General features: G+C 42.3%; 1 protein-coding gene and 1 pseudogene across 1 annotated transcript in view; both read left to right on the forward strand.

Annotated features, from left to right (window-relative positions):
- LOC136838228 (zinc finger protein 271-like) overlaps nucleotides 1-21,097 on the forward strand; it is a 526,618-nt gene that overhangs the window by 226,648 nt on the left and 278,873 nt on the right. The gene's annotated exons all lie outside the window — the stretch shown is intronic.
- LOC136838247 (zinc finger protein 585A pseudogene) overlaps nucleotides 15,974-21,097 on the forward strand; it is a 64,498-nt pseudogene continuing 59,374 nt past the window's right edge.

Below are 21,097 nucleotides of genomic sequence, written 5' to 3' on the forward strand. Positions count from 1 at the left end.
GCTGAAACTAATCCTTTATAATTTAGTTAATTTAGTTGATTTTAATGCTATGTGATGTGTTTTTTGGTTGATTGGAAGAGGGTGTTGGAAGTAAAACCCCTTTCAATTCGTAACACTAACAAGGTTAGACTTGGTCAGGTGGTCGGGATTGGTTGTTGTGCTCCTTGTTGTTTATTGATACCTAAAGCTCTGTCATGTAAGAGGATAGCCCCATTGATATGATACAGGTAAAGGCTCTGTCATGTAAGTGGGTCAGCCCCATTGACACGATCCAAAATAAGGCTCTGTCATGTAAGTGGGTCAGCCCCATTGACATGATCCAGAAGGGCTGTCAGTCATAGGTCTCAACCTCGCTGAAGCTCTTGAGGCAAGCAGACTCATGGACAGTATCCATGAAGTCTTCTGCCCAATCAGTTAAGAACCATGGTTTTTATATCCTACAACATAGCTGTCTCTTACCCTCCACCAAGGGTGCCAATCAGCTAAGTATACATCTGACGGGTAAGTTGCACGCACAAAAATGATATTTTTATGATAAAGTTTTGTACATACTTACCCGGCAGATATATACGATTAATGGCCCGCCCAGCCTCCCCTCAGGAGACAGGTGGAAGAGAAAATCTGATTAGAAAACGGGAATGGTTCCTATTCCCGCCACCCAGCGGCAGGAAAGGTAGGTCACCTGGCCTACCTGCCGCGTGCGCCGTGAGATTTGAAATTCTGTCGGGAACGTCGAAGACTATAGCTAAGTATATATCTGCCGGGTAAGTATGTACAAAACTTTATTTTATCATAAAAATATCATTTTTATCATGAACAATTCACCAATGCGTCATCCTCTCTCGGATGTTTGTGGCAGCCAGATGTACAATAAGGCTGGAAAATTGTTCCCTCCACAGTTTCGCTACTTGGTATTTGAGTGAATTAAGAACAAAATGTGTATAATTACAATCAAATAAGCACTGTGGGTCTATGGACTAAATGCACCAACACTAGTCTGAATGCACCATGTATCATGGTCCGAATGCACTGAGCTATCGGGTCCCAGTGCACCACTTCCTAAATAAAGTGCATTTTTCTTGTGGTCCCAACGCACCAACTTAATTCACATAACACCTGTTCTTTTGGGTAACCATATAGGTAACTATATATATTCACTTTGTAGGATCATTTTTTTGATAAAGCAGATCCTTTTAAAATTCTGAACAAAACAGAACATTACAAAATCAACAATCACATTATGCTTTGAGGGAGGAGTTTAAAACTGTACTTAATGCAGACCTCTTAATTGCAAAACTTAAAACCTCACAAGCTAAAATCTTCGAAGAATTTAATTCTATCTAGCCAAGCTAAAAACTTCGAGATTTAACCATTTTTTAGTAAGAATGACAAAATTTGATGATACCAGAATCAACTGGACAACCAGCTCATTATTATGCAGTGTGGTGCATTCAGACTACTGTACTTTGAAAATGGTGCATTCAGAGTAAGTGGTTGGTGCATTTAGACCAGGCTGGTGGTGCATCCACGGTCTCCAGGCCTTTGGTGCATTTTGTATAGTTTCTGCACTGTGGAGCTTCAGTTGTGACGTCAGGAAGGATAAAACCACGGATTGCAAGGTGAAAATGCATTTCAGTTCAACCACATGACAGACGGGACGTCCATTTCTCATACTTTCTCTATTATAATCAAGAAAATGTTGTTGTTATCGTGCTGATTACAAGTAAAATCTTGAGTAGTATCGATAAACATTACATATATAAGCAATTAGTGTTCAGTGCACCAGTAATTGAGCCCTGGGAAGGAAGTGTCCAAGCGTCATTCAGGGTGCATCAGCATTTTGGGGGACGCCATATTGGGTTCAAAAAATTGCCTTCAACACTTACTTTACTGGACTCCACCTGCTTATTTTAGTTCGTATGGCAGTTTCCCATAGCCCATTTTGTTAATGAAACTTCAATCGTTTCCAAGGTTTTCTTAAAAGTTTAGTTTTTGTTATTTCACCAATTAGATATCGAGTGAAAAGTGGAAATGTGTGTCATGCCGGATCATTTACCCTATGTTCTAGTAGGGACCGACTGAGGGAAGGGGAGTAGCAAGGCGAAAGAAGGTAGGGGGCTCCTTGCATCGGCAAAACGCGAGGGAAGGTGAGGAACGAACACGGGGTTTGGTAGAGGGTTCCACGCATTTGCGAACTGTTAGGGAGACATTTGTTCTAGCAGACATAAGTGGGGGAAGGTGATGAAGCAGCCAGGGCCTGAGGGGTAGGTAGGAGTTCTTTAGGAAAGGAGGAAAGGACGTCAAGCAACAAATAGAAGGAGAGAGAATAACAGACCGACAATAAATAAAACATCTTCTCTACCAACTACCTTAAAAGTACAGGAAATCCAATTTCCAAGTATCACTCATACACTTTGTAGTGTCTGTAAAGCATAAACAGACTTACCGTAGGTATTTGGAGGGTATGAATCAGCCGCTGCCTTCAAAAAGGCTCAGAGGAGTGAGATGTTGTAAGAGCCCCAACTCTGTCTCTTCCAAACACGTGTGTGTTCGTGTGTTCGTCAGTCGTCATCCATCGAAGTGGCCAAGACAAAACAACAGCATCTCGTTTTTTTTCTCTAATGGAACGCGATTTCAATCATACAATATTTCCGTCTGTTTCTCCGTAACCATTGTTGTCTTGTTTTATGTACAATCACCACTACTTGCATTGCCGTGCAAGCATTCTAATCATGTACTCGTAATGTTCCACCGAATCTTCTGTATGAAACTGTACGTGTGTTTCTGTTTGTGAAGACGCCAAACGTCTCGCCATTTCACATATATTATGCTACAGCATTGTATTCATTAATCTGTCTTGAATCTCATGCAACTGGCCATATGTAGAATTTCCTGGCCTTTCCATTGATATATGTTTCATCACTGTATGTTAATCATGTCTACCAAAATTGCCATCTGTTTGTCTGTGTGTGTGTGTAGACGCTTACCAAAATTTACCATCTGGGATGTATAAGAGGAAGTGTAGCGCCAGTAACATCCTCGAAGATTCTGTACATTTATCTCGGTAAGGAACAACCGATAAACCAGTAAACACCCAGCCAGTATGTTGCTCAGTCCCCAGTCCTTACACACTAGAGTGAAATACGCAGGTAGTGAAGTTGCCAAATACAAAGGACTGTGCCGGTGATTAGGCTTGTGACAGGTCGAGAAAAGGAGTCAGAAAAGTTGCTGGAAGTACGCACGTAGGAAAGCAGCAAATTTGCAACGGAACGATAGAACCTTACCAGCTTAAAATTTGTATTAGTGAGGCAATGGCTGAAGAGACGGAAACGTTGCAACAGACGAAACGTAACAGTAACCGAAATAAAATGAATTGTAAAGGTTATCTTAATAACCTAACCTAGGAGGTCCTTTACAGTTTTGGCCAGGTGGCTTTGCCTCCATGGGGCCCCATGTAAAAATACCTAGAATATAGGTTATAGTAACCAGACCTACCTAACCTAGTAGGCCACATTACCTGGCCAGGGGGCAGCACCCCCCCTAGAACCCCCATTATAGAAAATCTTAAATAAAGGTTACTGTACTAACCAAACCTACCTAACTTTAGTAGGACACGTTACCTTACCGGTGGGCTGAGCCCCCTGGATTCTCTGCCCAGATCGCCTTTTTGGCAGTTGAGTTGGGTGATGGGAGCAAATTAGAAGGTAACTAAATAAAACTCTGACATGCCTTAACCTACTTATGAACCTTAATTTTACAGTACGAAAACTTACTTTACCTTATCACTACAGTTCATCAAAACTTACCCTCCTATACCTAACTAAGAACCTAAACCTAATTCCTTAATATTACAGTGGTCTGAGACCTTTAAGCAGAACTATATCTAACTTAAACTTACTTAACTTACTCTTACCACCGAAAGAGCCTCACCTAATTCCTTGGTGTCACTCCACAGAATCGTTCCATCTATTTTAACTAGTCTACCATGAGCTCTTCTCTTAAATCTCTTTTATATGTTACTGTTTCCTGAAGTGACTATGGGCAGGTTAGGCAAATGCACACTTGCAAGATACTGTTTATCTTTTAAGTCACCTACAGAGCCGTCAGCGGAGTCTCCATCGAACGTGTCATTCTGCTAAGTCTCCGCTGAGCAAGTTTTCTATGGTGACTTCCCATTTTGGTCCAAATACAATTGGTCACGCCCAACATGCCAGGTCGACGATTTCAATCATTTAAACTATGTATGTATTTGTTCACCTGTTGTCAATTGTGCATCTTGTATTTCTTCATTCACAGGCTGTATATTATTGTTAATTATTGTCGACCTCAGGTCACACAAAATCTCATTGTCTTTCGCTCGGTGCCAGTCTGCCGCTATATAAACTGCCTGGATCTGGAATAAAGCAGCAGTTCTCTTTTACCTGCTCGTTTTTTTGCACCTCTTGTCTATTTGGGGTTTCCCAGCATTGCTTTAGTATACACTTTTCTGTCTGCCTGTTTCACACCGATTCATTTCATAATGTTTCTCTTTCCTTGGAACACATCCAACAATCACTAGAGAATGTTTTTGTATCATCAGTTCCTACTGGAAATTGGAATAATCAAGACTAGATTTACACCACTGATTTGAATGATAGGTTTATAACGTTTCCAATAGGAATGTCTGAGAAACACTAGTTGTTCCAACACAATATACAAACCGTCAGTCCTTACATTAGGAATTGCTTACGCAAAGCAGCTGGACACGGCAAACTCTTGAACAAGGTGGTTAGGCAGTAACTACTATATAGGTAGGCTGGAATACCTGCCTGCCCAGATGTAAACTTTCCAGTTTGCTTTCTGCCGTCATGCGTTGCAGACGTGTTTTCGGACCTCTTTGCTTGACTGTCATTAAGCTCTTTATCATCCCGGTGGAATCTTTCTGTATTTGTGTGTATATATTGTGTGTGTTTGATACATATTAACCCTTAAACGCCTACTGGACGTACCATACGTCGACTAAAATTGTCTGTTGGGTGTCAAGTGGATGTACGGTACGTTGACTAAAAATGGTTTTTTAAATATTCGCGAAAAATAATTATAGGCCTAGTTTGCGAAGGTTTTAAATCACGCGCCTTGAGGGATGCTGGGAAACGGCGGATCAAGCTGTTGTTTTGTTTATGTCAAGTTGGAGACGCCGCATGCGCCGAATTTCTCCTTCCCGTACCAGAAAGCATCAGCGCGATCGTCGGAGAGCGATTTTTAGACGATCTGTGTTTTGCAGAACTTTGGCGAGTGTTTGCGTGTTGTAAAAGGCAACAGGACGTTTGCAGAGATGTCCCAACGCCGTCAGGACCGTGAAAGGCGCATAGCCTACTGCCTGTCGGTAGTGAGCGTGTGAGACGAGTTTTAGACTGGGATGCTGGAGAGGGACCAAGCACCCAAGATGACCCAGCTTCAACGCCGTGTTGTGCGGCCATGTATGACCGAAGGAGACCAAGGACCACATCCCGCAAAAGCTTTACGACCCCTAGGAAGCATCGGGGTGTCCTGAGGGGCATCTGTAAATTTTTGAAAAAACTTTTCCTTCGCTGAAAATCCTGGCATTTCTTGAGTCACCTTGTCGTAATTTTTTCAGCGTTTTATATTATTCGTTACATAAAGTGTTATACATCAAAATGTGTGCAATTTCATGTAGAATACAACAAAAAATAAATCATTATTGTAGCTTTTAACAGTTTTGAAATATTTTCATTTAAATCATGGTAACTGACAAAATTTTAACATTCGGTCAATTTTGACTCGACCTGAAATGCTCGAAAAACGCAATCGTAAGCCAAAATTCTTACATTCTAGTAACAATCAATCATTTACCTTTATTCTGCAACAAACGGAAAGTCTCAGCACAATATTTCGATTTATGGTGAATTTTGAAAAACTTTTTCCTTCGCCTCCGCAAAAATCCTAGCATTTCTTGAGTCACATTGTCATAATTTTTTCGCCATTTTATATTATTCGTTACATAAAGTGTTAGACATCAAAATGTGCGCAATTTCATGTGGAATACAACAAAAATAAATCATGCTTTTAGCTTTTACCATTTTTGAAATATTTTCATATAAATAACGATAAATAGAAAAAAATCAACCTTCGGTCAACTTTAACTCGATCAAAATGGTCAAAAAATGCAATTGTAAGCTAAAAAAACTTACAGTCTAGTAATATTCAATCAATTTCCTTAATTTTGAAACAATTGAAAAGTTTCTAGCACAATATTTCGATTTATGGTGAATTTTTGAAAAAAAACTTTTTTTTTACGTCCGTATGTTACTTAATTCATGCATCATTTTGTGATAATATTTTCTCTGTGTTGCTTTAATCGTTTTACAATCTGTTATATACCAAAATCATTGCAATTTAGTGTACAATACTACTAAAAAAAATTAACTCATTAGCTTTAACCGTTTTTCTTACAGCGCGATTTGTATACAATTATATACGAGTTTTTTTTTTCGCTGTCATATATTCCAATATTTATATATGATAATGATATTTTTTTTCATTTCTGATGGTTGCATACTAAACTTCAGGCAATGAGAAAAAAAGGAGCCAAAAATGAACTCTTAATCTTAAAAACTAAGCGTGCTGTGATTTTTTGAAAAAAACTTTTTTTTTCCACTTTGGTGCTAGCTCCCGAACGCCGCCGGCATACAGGAGACGTTTTTGTAAATAGAGGCTCGGCGTTTAAGGGTTAATACAAACCCACAATTTGTGATAGCCTTGCATAAGCTGTCGTTCCCCTGCGTCTGTGTCTTGGGTTTGACGGCCAAGGGCGTATTTAGAGGGGTGTAACCGAGTGGTAATGCTTCTCTTCCAGTAGCCCTTTATTTAGATACTGAAGGCGTTCCCCTGTATGTTCGAAGATATTAGACTGGGACGCAATATCTTTGCTCCCCTACGTTGATCAGGACGTAAGAGTTTGCCTCCTTTCTTGTGCCTCCTGCCCCATGTACAAGGGCATGACTACTTCCTTCCTGCTTGTGTTAAGTGTTATTTTCGCTGCCTGCGCTATAGGGAGTTGTGGCAGGCAGTTGCAGACGTTGTCTGTAAGTTCTGCTTCCATGGCGCCCTTGGTGGCATCCTCTCCTCCTTCTCTCTCCCTTTAGGTTCTTCCTTATCTCTCCTTCAGTAGAGATCTCTCTCCTTCGCCCTCTTCGCTCACTTGTCAGGCGAAGACCACGAGGGGGGGTGGCATGGGCAGTCGGCGACCTCTGCTAGGGGCCTCCTCTTCCTGTGCATAGGGCAGTTCCCTCGTAGTGAGAGGAGTCCCCTCTACTAATCATCTTTGCTTTTTCTTTCAGGTTGACAGTGAGCATCGCAGGCACAGCAGTAGTTGGCTGGATATCTCAGGTGATATCTTGCATGAAAGAGTCCTGACATTCATTCAGTGTTGCTTTGGGATGACCACAGCAACTGGTTGGAATGACAGTTCCACGTCAGGATCATTCCAACTCTGTTCCCCGCCAATGTGGATCGATCACTGTCATTGCTGGCCTTCATGTATGCTGTGGCACTGCCTCTGGCGTATCTGTGGTCCATCTGCTCCTGCTGTTTCCCTATGTTATGCTCCTGTTTACTTGACGACAGTCTGTGGGCGGATGTTTCTTCTCCTGCTGCAGCTGCCTTGATCATTCCTGTCACTGCTGGTGACTTTCAAGTGACATTGCTGGCCATTGCTGTAGCTCCTGCCTTCCAAACCACTTCCGTTGCTCCTGCATCAGCTGCCCTGATCATGCCTGCTGCTTCTGCTGGTCATATCCCTCGGCTGCTTCAGTTGTGTTCCTGCCTAGCTGCCCTGGAGGTTACGATGTTTCGTGTCCACCATCCTGTAGAAGATGTGGGAGTGAAGGTGAAGGATGCCCCTGTGGAAGTAGCCACTGTCTTCTTCAACTTATCTTCGATTTCATCTTCTGCTGCCTCTTCCATTCCTCTCCCGAGGTCCAAGGGGGTCCTGGAACTGGACAGACCTCTGTCGGCCAAGGAGAGGAAGGCCGCTTCTTTCCCCTTGATGCCCTTGGAGGTCTAGGGACTGCTTCCTTCTGAGGAGGCAGTGGGTCTCTGTTGGCTCCTCCCAACCTTTGGGTTAGGAAACCGATTCACATATCCCTGTTTTTTGTGTTTTGGGAGCCGCGGGCACAGAGGCCTCGGTTTGTGATCCTGTTCCAGTCCTAGAGGTTCTGCCTGGAAGATGGGGGCTGCTTCAGGTGCTCGTTTGGGAGCCCCTCCGAGTGCTTGAGATTCTGTGCAATTTTGAGTATCCCGATCTGATCTGGAAAGTACTCTCCCTGGCCCAGTTTAGGAGCAGTGCGAGAGAAAGGGCCGAGGCACCCAGGTGTCTCAGCTCTTCCTGCCAGCACCACAGGTGCTCCCTGTGCTTACCAGTGCTCAGTCGGGTTCCCAGCCTGTTGTCTTGATCCTGTCGGTTCGAACACCAGAAGAAGCAGAGAAGAGATTCCCTTTGCAGTCCTTTTGGGACCTCTAATAGACTGACTCTCTTCCAGGAGACAAGTTTATCTTGAGGCTCTTCCCTCCCTTGCCAGTCTGATTCACATTCCCCAAAGTCTGGTTCTAAGACTGGCTCTTTTCAATTTCTTAGGAAACTGAAAGCAGCTGCTCCTGAATTTTGGGAGTCTTGTGGGTTGCTCAAATTCTGTGAATCACGAGCACTGTCCTGATGAGAGGCACAGGATGAGAGAAAGAGCCAAGGCACTCAGGTGTCTGGGTGCCGAGATGCCAGGTGTCTGGGTGCCGAGATGCCAGGTGTCTGGGTGCAGCCAGGTGTCTTTACTGCATGCCAGCCTCTTCGGCTGCTTGGTTTCATCCTTGTGTCTTGAATCTTAGGGTTTGAGCATGCAGGATAGCAGACACAGAATTCCCCTTTGAACCTTCTTCTTGAAGGGCCTCAGCCTCGAAGGCAGTTTAGAGTTCGGAAACTAGCACTAGTTCATGGCAGATGAAGTTCCGCCCTGTCCAGTTCCGATTGTGTTCGCGCGATATGCTCTGTTGGCTCGGCTCGCTCAGCTTGCTCGCCTCGCCCAGCCCCTGGTCGCGCTTGCGAGACTGGCTCGGCTCGCCTTGCCTGCCTACCAGCCCACTGCATACCACCCAGTCTGGATCACGTTTATGTGATCGGCTCAGTTTGGTGTGGCTCGGCTCAGCCCCACTTGGTTTTTTCCGAATCGGGCTCGGCTCTGTTTGAGTGAACTTTCTGCTTTCCCAGGAAAGCTCTTTGCCATGGCACAAGCATCCTTCTTCCCCTGTGTGGCAGTAATCTCCTTCGGTTGATTATTGCTCACGGTCCACCTCTCCTGCTGGTCTTAATGGCAGGACAGGTAGGGGTACTCTTTCTCCTCACCTGTTCTCTTTTCCTCTCGGTTGTTCCGAGAGGCACGAGACAGACAGAGAGAGCTCTGATGAATTTGTCTTCGGAGTTCAGCAGTCTGGCATGCTTTGGGTGTCAGTCCCCCGATTGTCTTGTATTACAACCAGGTAGCCGAGGAGCGTTTCTGTCAAGGTCTCCTTCCAAGGAGAGAGGTACAGGAGTTTCACACTTCAGAAGCAGCGAGGGCTTCCCCTTCAAGTTGCGATCGCCATCGTTTTTCGGAGAACTCCACGCCAATTCCTCAATGCAAGAGGATCCTGGGTCAGGACCACAGCTCCCCAATGAATAATCTTCATCACTTGCAACCATTGCAGATCCTGAGGGGCCGAGAGTGTCGGGGACCACTGCTGTCCTGACTTCGAGAGCGTTCTCAACCAGATGAATTCTTCTCATTGGGCAAGGAGTTCATTCAGGTTGAGACACCAAGGTTCTTCCCCGCCTTGACAGAGTACGAATTCTTGCCTCAGAGGGTCTTGCTGACTGCAGTTCTATGGGTAATTCTGGTGCTAAGAAGAAGGACTTTGTTCCAATTCAGATCTCAGGTTTCTTAAGTCCCGAGTTGGCTCGACCCTTAAGAATGAACCTTTATTTGGTTCTGCCTTTCTCTTTCAGAGATTTGCCAGATACTGTGGTAATCAAGTGTTCGTGTCAGGGCTCTGCCTTGTCCTTTGGACAGTGGCCAAGACCTTGGGGTCTTAGTCATCTCTACTCGACCTTGAGTTCAATCCAGCTCCCCTCAACTCCTAAGAAGTCCCAAGCTTCGGAAGAAGATTGCGGAACACACAGCCCTCTTCTTCCCTTCTAGGAAAGTGTGCATAACTATGTCTCCTTCCACCCTCTTTCCCATAAGGAAGAAGGGAAGAGAGAAAGAAGTATTGTCCAGGAAGAAGTTCTCCTACTGCAGATGCCTGGATGAAATGATACTTATCAAGTCTCTGGAACTGGCAGTGACATTGCACAAGACCTGGGAATGGATTCCTTCAAGAGAAGTATCTATTTCTCTTAGGTCTCGACAATTTTTTTCATCAGACTTCCATCCCGCTTCCTCTCCCATGCTCCCGACTGGGAAATGCCAGCCCGCTAGAGCTAATAGTCTTGGTGTCCTGTCATCTTGCAGAAACTTCCCCATGGAGGAGAATGGAGGTCTGCTTCCATTCCTCCGTCCTTCTTTCCTCTTAAAAGTATGAGGAAAGAGTTAGGCCAATGCTTGATTAAAGGAACCTTCGAATATGCTTGCATATTCCCCTCACATCGTGTGTCTACTTACTACCAATCGAGGAAGAGGCGCACACCTGTAAGACTTTGTCTTGAAGGTGTGTGACTGAGACGATTAGTACCTTCTCATCACCATCCTGGGCCCAAGGCAGCCTTTTAGCTTTCCAAGAATTCAGAATGAGTTTTGTGACACTCAGTGGTTTCATTGAACAACAAAACCACAGTAGTGGCATTTGTCAACAAACAGGAGGGAATCATTTTTTCCTCCTGTTTCATCTGTCAACATTTGCAGGTACTAGAGTGTTCTATAACACACTTGACAGCTCAATTAGCCTGATGCATTCCCGGTGGGGATGTATTGATAGGCGAGCTTGGCCTCAGGTTTGAGTGATTGGGACGGAACGTGCTGCTCACTCTTTTCTTCACGAAGATTCACAAAGAGACTGCTCGACTGAGAATCCCTCTTCTGTTGCCTCCTGCACAACAAAGTCGGTAGTTTTTCTTGCTCCTCCGTACCAGACCCAGGGGCTGCTACGGTTAGGCATGCTGCCTTTTTGGGAAAAATTCAATATCTATGTTTCTCCCTCCATATTTGTCTGTTTCGCCATGGGTTCACAAGCATTGCTCACCCCAAGTTACAGACAAACACTGGAAGACTTTGCCTTTCTCCCAGCCTGATAGCTCTGCTTCCGGGCATCAAGAAGAGTTCTGCTTGACCCAACCTCCTGTAGCAGCTACCAAGAAGCAGTTCTTCAGGCAGGACATCCCTGTGTGTTCAGGAATAAGAGACCTTCCAGCTTTCCTTGCAAGCATAGGCTTTCTTGCCGAGCGGCAATGGATATAGCTGGATATATCTTGAAGTCCTCTGCAACACAGCCCCAGGGACTTGATCCATCTTTGCCAATGGGTGTTGTTGAAGGAACTTCTTCTTAAAACAGTTGCTCTTCAAAATCTGGACTTCCTCGTCTTCTCTGCCGAGGCTTGCTTCTCTCCCTTTCATTTGTGAAGAACGTAGGCCCTTGCGACCAAGTCTTCTATCTGAAGTAGCCTTCTTCTCCTCAGTCGAGATTTAGCTACAAGATGAGAACCTTCTTCAGTCTTGCTGTCCCAGGAACTGTTCCCTGGGTGGCATGTGACTCTCGTTTAGGGTTCCTGTCCTATGTTCTGTACATAGCCTTGAGAGTCGTCGGATGGGGATGTGCCCTCTTAGGACCATCTCTCATCTTGCCTCCGGCCTTGGCATAGAAGATGGAAGAACAGGGATGGGGATCAATACCTTGACTCCTTCTCGGATGTCATAGGTGGACTCTGAATCCACTGGCATCTTTTGTCTGGGTTCAAGTCCTTCTTGTTCCCCTCCTTCTTGGACTTTGTATCAATGATCCAGATCATTCATTACTTTGTCCTATTAGAGAGCTGTGGTACTTTCCGAAAAGGCTCGACATTCCTAACCTGGATGTCATCGTCATTTTTGCTAGTACTCTCTCTCCCAAGGAAGAAGTGTCTAAGGACACATCATTCTCCTGGCTTCATGAAGCTATCAAAAGAGGTACTCGGCAGCTGTCAACGACGATACTGGTACTTTCCACCCAACAGCTCACAAAGTCAATGGCTTGGTCCATCCCTCGCATTCCAGAAGTTTCTGTCGGTCCGGAAGGAAGACGTGGTCTCTTAGACCACACTCTTGTCTTCCTGTGGTCTTGCCCACAGGCCCTTGGAACCTTTTTTCTTTGGCCCTGTGGTGGCTGCTCAACAAGTTGCGTTTTCTTACCCGGCTCCTTCAAGAGGACGCGTAGCATCTCTCCTAAGGTGTTGGTTCTGGAAGTGAGAAGGATACCGAGAGTAACTGGGCTCTCTTCCTCTTCCTTCCCCGTCCTCCTATTTCTCCTCCTTCGGAATGAGAATAGGACTCGAACCAGTGCTTGATGGATCTAGCACTGATGCGGATGAAGGCTACACATTGAGCACCCGTTCTATCTATCTTCTAGAATCACAGAAGCAATTCTGCTTCTTCCCTCCAAAAGGAGGAAGGAGAGACTGGCAACAAGGAAAACCTTATCTCGGCTTTTCCTTACTGCCTCTGACTCTAGATTCTTCCTCAGCCTATTTTGTATGAGTTTTGAGGTTTTCTCACTCATGCAAAAAGGTCCAGTATCTGACATTTGATCTTGCAGTTGCAGTTCCTACACTCCAACTGATCAATCACTCCTCCTCTCTCTTTTTTCCAGGAGGAGTATCCCAAGTGTGCAGAACTCCAGTCAGTTCAGGAGACTCACTCAGATTCCTCCCTCCAACCAGTGAGTCTTCCTAATGTAGAGGACCGACAGTTTGTATATCATATCTGAACAAATCACAATTTTTGAAAATAAATTTTATTTTTCCTAACTATACAAACCTGAGGTCCATTACATTACATATTATACCCACCTCATGCCACCCCTCAATCTGAACCTGGACCTTTCGCTCCAGCAAACAGATTTCTTCTCTTCTTGGAACTGGACCATCTTGTTTTAACCTCGTCAAGGTTTTTGAAGTTCTTAGTTTTTTGGAGTGGACATTAGGAGCCTTTGCAAAGAAGATGAGAACTTTAAGGGTTTGGAGGAACTCTTCACGGCAGATCTGTTTAGTTCTTTCATGTACTTACAAAACCATCAGGGACGGCTCTTCAGAACTCGTGACTCTTTATCCTTTTGGAGTTCTTAAAAAGAGAGAACTTTGGTGCTCCTTCACCACAAGATGAGTCACGCCTTCACAGAGATCCGCCTAGTTATTTTCTCTGTTGGATTCTTCTCACCTCTTCCCCCAGTCGGTTGTGGAAGAGATGACATCACACCTTCAGAAGAAATCCAACCAAGACCTGCTTGCTCAGTCTTCTAAATGCTCCAAGAGTTCCTCGTCTTCGTTGTTTATCCCCAAGATGATCTCTCCACTACAACAGCATCCCTTTTGTGGCCCTAGAATAAGCCCAAATCGGTCTGGTTAAGTTAGACCTCGCTCCAATCTCATCATAATGTTCCAATCAAGACCTTTTAAGAACTCCTCCTCCAAGCTGCCATCCAAGAAGTGAACCTGAAGTCCTTCATGCCCCAGTAGGAGCCAGACTTGTCTTTTTCTGGGAGAAGTGGGAGCACAGGGGGAGCAGAACAACGGATCAAGGTTTTACAGGAGGATTACTGCATCCCGTTCCCGGAGAACCCTACTTTAGTGTCCTCGCCCATCCCCTTGATGGCCTACTCAAGAGACTCAGAGAAACATTTGGCCCTTTATCTGAGGGATCTAGTATCCTATCTCCTTCTAAAAAGAGCTATAGAAGAAGTCGAGGACATTCACTCCTAGGGCTTCTACAACTCTTGGACTTTCCAGGTTTTCTGTCCCACAAGAAATCAAACTGCATCCAGACCATTCACAGTTTCCTCGCCCTCTCGTCATAATTGGCCTGTCGGTGGATGAGCCTTGTAGGGACTCTGTCGTCTATCGAGACCTTCGTCAAGTTGGGAAAACTGCACGAGAGTTCTCCAGTTCTGCCTCAAAGCCAACTGGGACAGGAAGACTCAACCGGACTCAGTTGTCTTTCCCATCACTCAGGAGATAAAATTGGACCTCCAATGGTGGCTGTCCAAAGGAAGACTTGCACAGGGAAAATCTCTTCACCCTCCGAGCCCCAACCTAGACTTCTACTGAGATGCTTCAGATCTAGGCTGGGAGGCTCTTGTAGGAAGTCAAGAAGCTTCTGGGACATGGTCCCCAGAGGAAATCAAGCTTCATGTCCTGTAAAAGAACCATTGCCATTCATCTAGGTCTCCATCATTTTCAACCTCAATTCGCAACAAGACAGTGGTTGTTCATGAGGACAACACCACCACTCTTTGCCTGCTTTCATATATCAAGAAATAAGGAGGCACTTGTTCCTTTTCCCTCTGGCAGACTGCAAATTCTTCAGTCAACCTTTTGGAGGTGCAGATCGATCTTTGCGTCTCATTATTTGAAAGAAGTTGAAACAATTTTTGAAATTTGCAGTACCCTCAGACTGTTTAGCAGTGGCTGGCATGGTGTTGGGGAAGAAACATAGGAGAGTTCCTGTCTCTCTTCTGTTTCTTCACCTTGATGTAAGATGTGGAGTGTTTTTGGGGAGCATGTGGGTAATTTAAATCTGGAGCACCCACCAGTTGGTTGGATGGGTAGTGTTTTGTCGTGTCAGGGTGGGTGACATGTGATTTCTGGTTGTTGCCGGGGGCAAGGGTAACTTTTTCTTGCATGCGTCTTGTCAGCAATCAGGCACATCCTCTGCTGCAAGAATTCCACTGATGTAGAGGCGACTCTCGGCTCACTGCCGCGCCACTACAGGTTAAGATGAGCACCAACCAGAGGCAGTATTCTCCTGCTGCAGCTCTCTTACCAGGTGAGGAAACGACAAGGTCTCTGCATTTTCTATTCTTGCAGTTGATTTGTTAATAAGGATTGTTCATAAGTAATACTTGTTAAGCTAAGAAGGTTTACAGATGTGAGAGGGAGGAGTCAATATTAACTGTTAATCTGTTGTTGCCTCAGGAATGTTTTGATGCTGTGTCTGGACAACATTTGGTTAGATTGTATTATTATTTGGTAGTACTATCAAATAAAACACTTAATTTTGAGACCTTTATAGGAACCTAAATTAAATTTTATCTATTTTGCTTCATTTGTGGCATTATGTTTCCTAACTCTGTGTTGCATTCTTTGATTTCAGATTCTCCCTCAGAAGAACCTTCCTTCCTTCGTCAGTTTTGAGCAGCATCAAGATTTTGGGAATGCTTGTGTGTTTGATGGTACTACATGTAACATTACCAATAGCAGCTCTTAAAGTGTAAGAGACAACAGTAAATTATTGTACTCCTACTTTAAAAATTACAACAACAACAAGTAAAATCTGTTCTGAATATTAGATTCATACATCAGCAATGAAATCTGGTTGTAGTCCTTCAAGATATAGTACTTAATTTATAACAGATTTATTGGATAATCATTTGTAAACAATTTTGTGTTAAGAGTTGTCAATTGAACACATTGTCATTACAGAACAGGGTTAAAATGAATCAGAAAATTCTTGCTTTTGAAATTAACTGAATGCACTGAAAATAAGAAAACAATCAGGAAATTTTTTAGAAACCAGTTATTCAGTTTGGAAAAGGAAACTTTGAAGGTGCATTATCAACCAACTGTAGTTTAAAAAATGTTTTGAACATGAAGGAAACAAAATGAATCAGGACATTCTTTAGAATTTCCTTTGAAAAGTGAAACCAGTGATGGTTCCATAAATCAAGAAAACAGCAACATTTTTTAGTGAAACCAGTGGATGGTGACTTTTTGTCTCTGGGTCCATTGATGGACATCAAAATAGAGCCAGAGGTATTCTGTGAGTCTAATGAAGATGATGAATATTCATATGAAATGAATTCAGTAGTGAATGAAAAAGATCCACTAACTTGCAAAAAGGAAGTAAAACAAGAAAGAAGGAATAGTCAGAATGGAGAGAAGCCTTTCAGATCCACTGACTGTGAGAAAGCATTTTACAAGAAAATTAATCTTACAAGTCATATCACAAATCCTACCAGAGAGAAAACATTCATATGCAATGAATGTGGGAAAGCATTTTCCCAGAAACGAAATCTTACAGATCATATGAGAATTCATACTGGAGAGAAGCCATTCATGTGCAAGGAATGTGGGAAAGCATTTTCCCAGAAACCAAATCTTACAGTTCATATGAGAATTCATACTGGAGAGAAGCCATTCATGTGCAAGGAATGTGGGAAAGCATTTTCCCAGAAACCAGATCTTACAGTTCATATGAGAATGCATACTGGAGAGAAGCCATTCATGTGCAAGGAATGTGGGAAAGCATTTTCCCAGAAACCAAATCTTACAGTTCATATGAGAATGCATACTGGAGAGAAGCCATTCATGTGCAAGGAATGTGGGAAAGCATTTTCCAGAAACCAGATTTCTTACAGTCATATGAGAATTCATACTGGAGAGAAGCCATTCATGTGCAAGGAATGTGGGAAAGCATTTTCCAGAAAACAAATCTTACAAGTTCATATGAGAATGCATACTGGAGAGAAGCCATTCATGTGCAAGGAATGTGGGAAAGCATTTTCCCAGAAACCAAATCTTACAGTTCATATGAGAATTCATACTGGAGAGAAGCCATTCATGTGCAAGGAATGTGGGAAAGCATTTTCCCAGAAAAATCATCTTAAAGTTCATATGAGAATTCATACTGGAGAAAAGCCATTCATGTGCAAGGAATGTGGGAAAGCATTTTCCCAGAAACCAGATCTTAAAGTTCATATGAGAATTCATACTGGAGAGAAGCCATTCATGTGCAAGGAATGTGGGAAAGCATTTTCCAGAAACCAGATCTTAAAGTTCATATGAGAATTCATACTGGAGAGAAGCCATTCATGTGCAAGGAATGTGGGAAAGCATTTTCCCAGAAACCAAATCTTACAGTTCATATGAGAATTCATACTGGAGAGAAGCCATTCATGTGCAAGGAATGTGGGAAAGCATTTTCCATGAAATCAAATCTTACAGTTCATATGAGAATTCATACTGGAGAGAAGCCATTCATGTGCAAGGAATGTGGGAAAGCATTTTCCAAGAAACCAAATCTTACACGTCATATGAGAATTCATACTGGAGAGAAGCCATTCATGTGCAAGGAATGTGGGAAAGCATTTTCCCAGAAACATCTTACAAATTCATATGAGAATTCATACTGGAGAGAAGCCATTCATGTGCAAGGAATGTGGGAAAGCATTTTCTGAAAAAAATCTTACATTTCATATAAATTCATACTGTCAATGATTCCAATGAAACTTGTGGGAAAGCATTTTCCTGTTAAACATCATCTTACAAAACATATGAGAATGCATACTGGAGAAAAGCCATTCATGTGCAAGGAAATGTGGAAATTTTTTCCACTAAAAAATTCTTACAAGTCATGAGAATCATACTTGAAAGAAGCCATTCATGTGAAAGGAATGTGAAAGCATTTTCCAGAAACAATCTTATATGGTCATCTGAGAATTCATACTGGAAAGTAAGCCATATTGTGAATGTTGTTTTTTCAGAAACCATTTATCTGCTGTATATGATCCAAGGCTCTGGAGAAAGCATTCATGGCAAATTTGTGGAAAGATTTTCCAGGAAAAAAAGTCAAAACACTTCATGATCATGACTTGAAATATATGTTAGCCTCTGGAAAATCATTTGGGAAACATGTGGTCTTACTTGATGTAAAATAATGAGTGATACTGATGAGAAGCCATTCATGAAAAATTTTTTTTCCACTGAAACAAGATCTTATTCATATGAAGATGCTGGAGGCAGACATTTAAAATAAAAAAAAAAGTTTTTTGGGCAACCCATAAGCTTAGGACTGCATCTGAGAATTCATCCTGAGAGAAGCCATTCTCTTCCAGTGTTGCTTCTCCTCCTCCTGTTCTTGTGCCTTCTTTGCTTCATGCCATGCCCTTCAGGAGAAAAAATAATAAGTAATGTAGATATATTTTTTTATTATGGTTAGATGATTTGACCATATATGGAGTATTTTCAATGCAAAGAATTAGTGATCTGCCTTTTATTTTGTTTCCATGCATTAGACTGTTGGAGACTTAACAAGTCTGAAGCCCAATTCTAATGGACTGGCCTTAGATTGGTCTTATCAGGAAAGAGTTTTTGGAATATTTTCTTAGACCAAATGTTTGAAAAACGCCCTTCTTGTCATCTCTCTGGTGCGTGTGAAAGAGTTGTTTGCCTATTAAAACTTGATGCTCTCGTAGCATCTGTTTTATGTAGAGTGTAGGGATGTTTTCTTGATATGAAGTTATGAGTGATCTGATGAGAGGGTGAAAATTTTGTCTGAGTAGTTCTTGAAGAAGCTGGAAGCTGTTCTTTTTATCATTTTAGTTAGGGCACCCCATAAGCCTTCTCAGTCTTCTTCTTCTTTTGATAATGTTCCTCCTCCTCCTCCATTAGCCTATGTTTTCCTAGTTTAATTCCTCTCCCACTCCTCCTGCTCCATCTTCTTTTGCTCCCTATGTGGTTCAGGAGAAAAATAAGTAATTCCGGGAAACTTTTATTCTTTCATTATGGTGAGAGAAATGTGACTGTATATAGAACAAAGCTCCCCCTCCCAATAGCAATTGAACTTTTCACTTTTCCCCAGTGATGTGGTGTCAGAGCCTTGGCCCCCCATGGGACTGCCCTGGGTCCATTGGTTTCATGAAAATCATCTGAACTTCCCCACCCAGGATGCAAGGTTTGTCCTTCCATGCTTACCATTGTCAGCTGTCTTCTGTGATTCTTTGCTGATGTTCTTCTCCAGATGTCACCTGTTCTGGTAGTTTTTTGCATTTGCGGCATTGTCCATCAGATTGCCGTTTTCTTTTTTCCATCAGAGTGATCTCCATTTAGACTTTAAGGGTTTTAGGGATACAGACATTTGTGTTGATTCTCCTTTTTCTATTTGTACAGTATTAGTTTTATTATCATTTTCTCACCCGATCTTGTCTCTGACTGGACAATAACCCTCCCCCTCTTACTCAGTTTAAGGAAAAGATCACCTCATATTTGTCACCTTGTCACAGTTATTCCTTTTCTTAGTAGTGGCTCATCCTCTTCCCCCGCTTACTTATCTAAATTAGCTTGGTGATAGAAGTTAGCTCTCGCTTCTTGGTAAGTTGCCTCTTGTCATGTTGTGCAGATGGCCTCTGGGGGATGGGATAAACAGTGACGTTGAAAGAATCCTCTAATCTGCCTTTTAATATGTCCAGCTGTTTAGGTTGAATTACACTCTGCATTCCTGACGTCATTGAAAAGTGTAGTGGCGTCGCCTTCTCTAGCATTTTTTTGCCTCACTGGCATGTCCGTGAGCTTGCTCTTAGGATTTTCTTTATGGATTCCAACCATGATTTGATTGATTCTCCTTTAGTATTTAAGCAGTGCATAGCTCTTAGTGTTGTTCTAAACATCTTTTCAACTGTTTTGCCAAAGGTGTGGATCAGTTAAAAATTCTTCTGGATGCTGTCTTTAGTTTATTTCCAGTTTTGAAAACTAGTAAGAGCTGATTATGACTTAGGTGTACACTCGTGCAAGTAGAGCCTTTGGGAAATGGATGAACAGTTGAAATCACCAGCTTTAAACTGTTTTAGTGTTGAGTATTTGCTCAAAACATTGTATGTACTATCCATCTGGCAAGTTTAACCAGAACCTAGGCAATTTGCCGGCATGTTTCTGGCTCAGTCTAAACAACAGAGGCGATCATGGAATTGTTTCCTGTTGGTTTTTGCTTGACCTCCTACTGCAATGTTTTCCAGTTTTTTGAATCATTAGAACTGGGTTTTTGGTTGGAGGATTACATATAAGTTTTTTTCACCTTCATCTGTTAGCTTAAAAGTTTCAAGTTTTGGACAAGGATTCAAAGACTTCTAATAGTTGTAATTTGCAGCTAAGTTTGAGGTAGAGTAAAATTTGGTATTTTTTCTAAGCACTAAGCCTTTCTTAAGATTAATACAAATGAATTTGACCACACTAATCCTCCTCCTCCTTGGGACCTGGATGCTTTAGCCTCCTAATCGGAAACCTCCCCTCTTCCACCTCATCTTAAATCAAAATATCCCATAAATCCAGTAAAGTTGGTTAACAAAGAAAGGAACAAATGCAATGTGCTCGAGTTAGATAATTCAACTTATGATGTTTCAGAGAGAAAAATAGATGGAGAGTTAGAGAGAGAATCAGTTAGAAAGTTATTTAGGAAATATTTTTAGATTTCCATAGGCCTAGCATATGTAGAGCCAACTCATTTTTTGATCCATTTTTTTTTGCTAAAAAAGTAAAAGAGAATGATAAAATATTTGTATAGTAACATTATACTCTTTCGCTTGATGGAGTAAATGGGTGAGAGATAAACAAGAGAAACTCCCAGCTTGTTTTGCTAATAATCGTTTGAGAACGGTTCTCAACGTTTTGCTTGTATTTCAACCATCCATTGTCATTCACAATTACTGTCCAGTTTTGTTACAAATGACGTTAATACTGATGTTAGGACTGATATATTTTTCCCAGATTTAAATAGAAAGATTGGTCAACTTTACTGCTACCCAGCTTCCTTCTTGCTGCAACTTTAACTGAAGCTGAGAATTAAATGTCCAGCTGACTTTAACACTTATGAAATACAAATATGAAAACTGTGTAAAAAAACTTAAAGAATGTATTTTAATCAAAACTAATGGGCAATGATGCAAAATAAGCTGTTTTCCATAACTTCGAAAATAGTAAATATTAATGCTGGTTCTGATTGAAAATAGTCCGGAATGCTATTTTTTACACAAAACTAACTTTTAGATTCTTGAACTTTCCATAAGTCATCTAGAAAAAATGATTACATTAATTTCACAATGGACATTCATGTTATTT

The sequence above is a fragment of the Macrobrachium rosenbergii genome, unplaced genomic scaffold, assembly GCF_040412425.1.
Source record: "Macrobrachium rosenbergii isolate ZJJX-2024 unplaced genomic scaffold, ASM4041242v1 282, whole genome shotgun sequence".
In the NCBI taxonomy this organism is placed as follows: Eukaryota; Metazoa; Arthropoda; class Malacostraca; order Decapoda; family Palaemonidae; genus Macrobrachium; species Macrobrachium rosenbergii.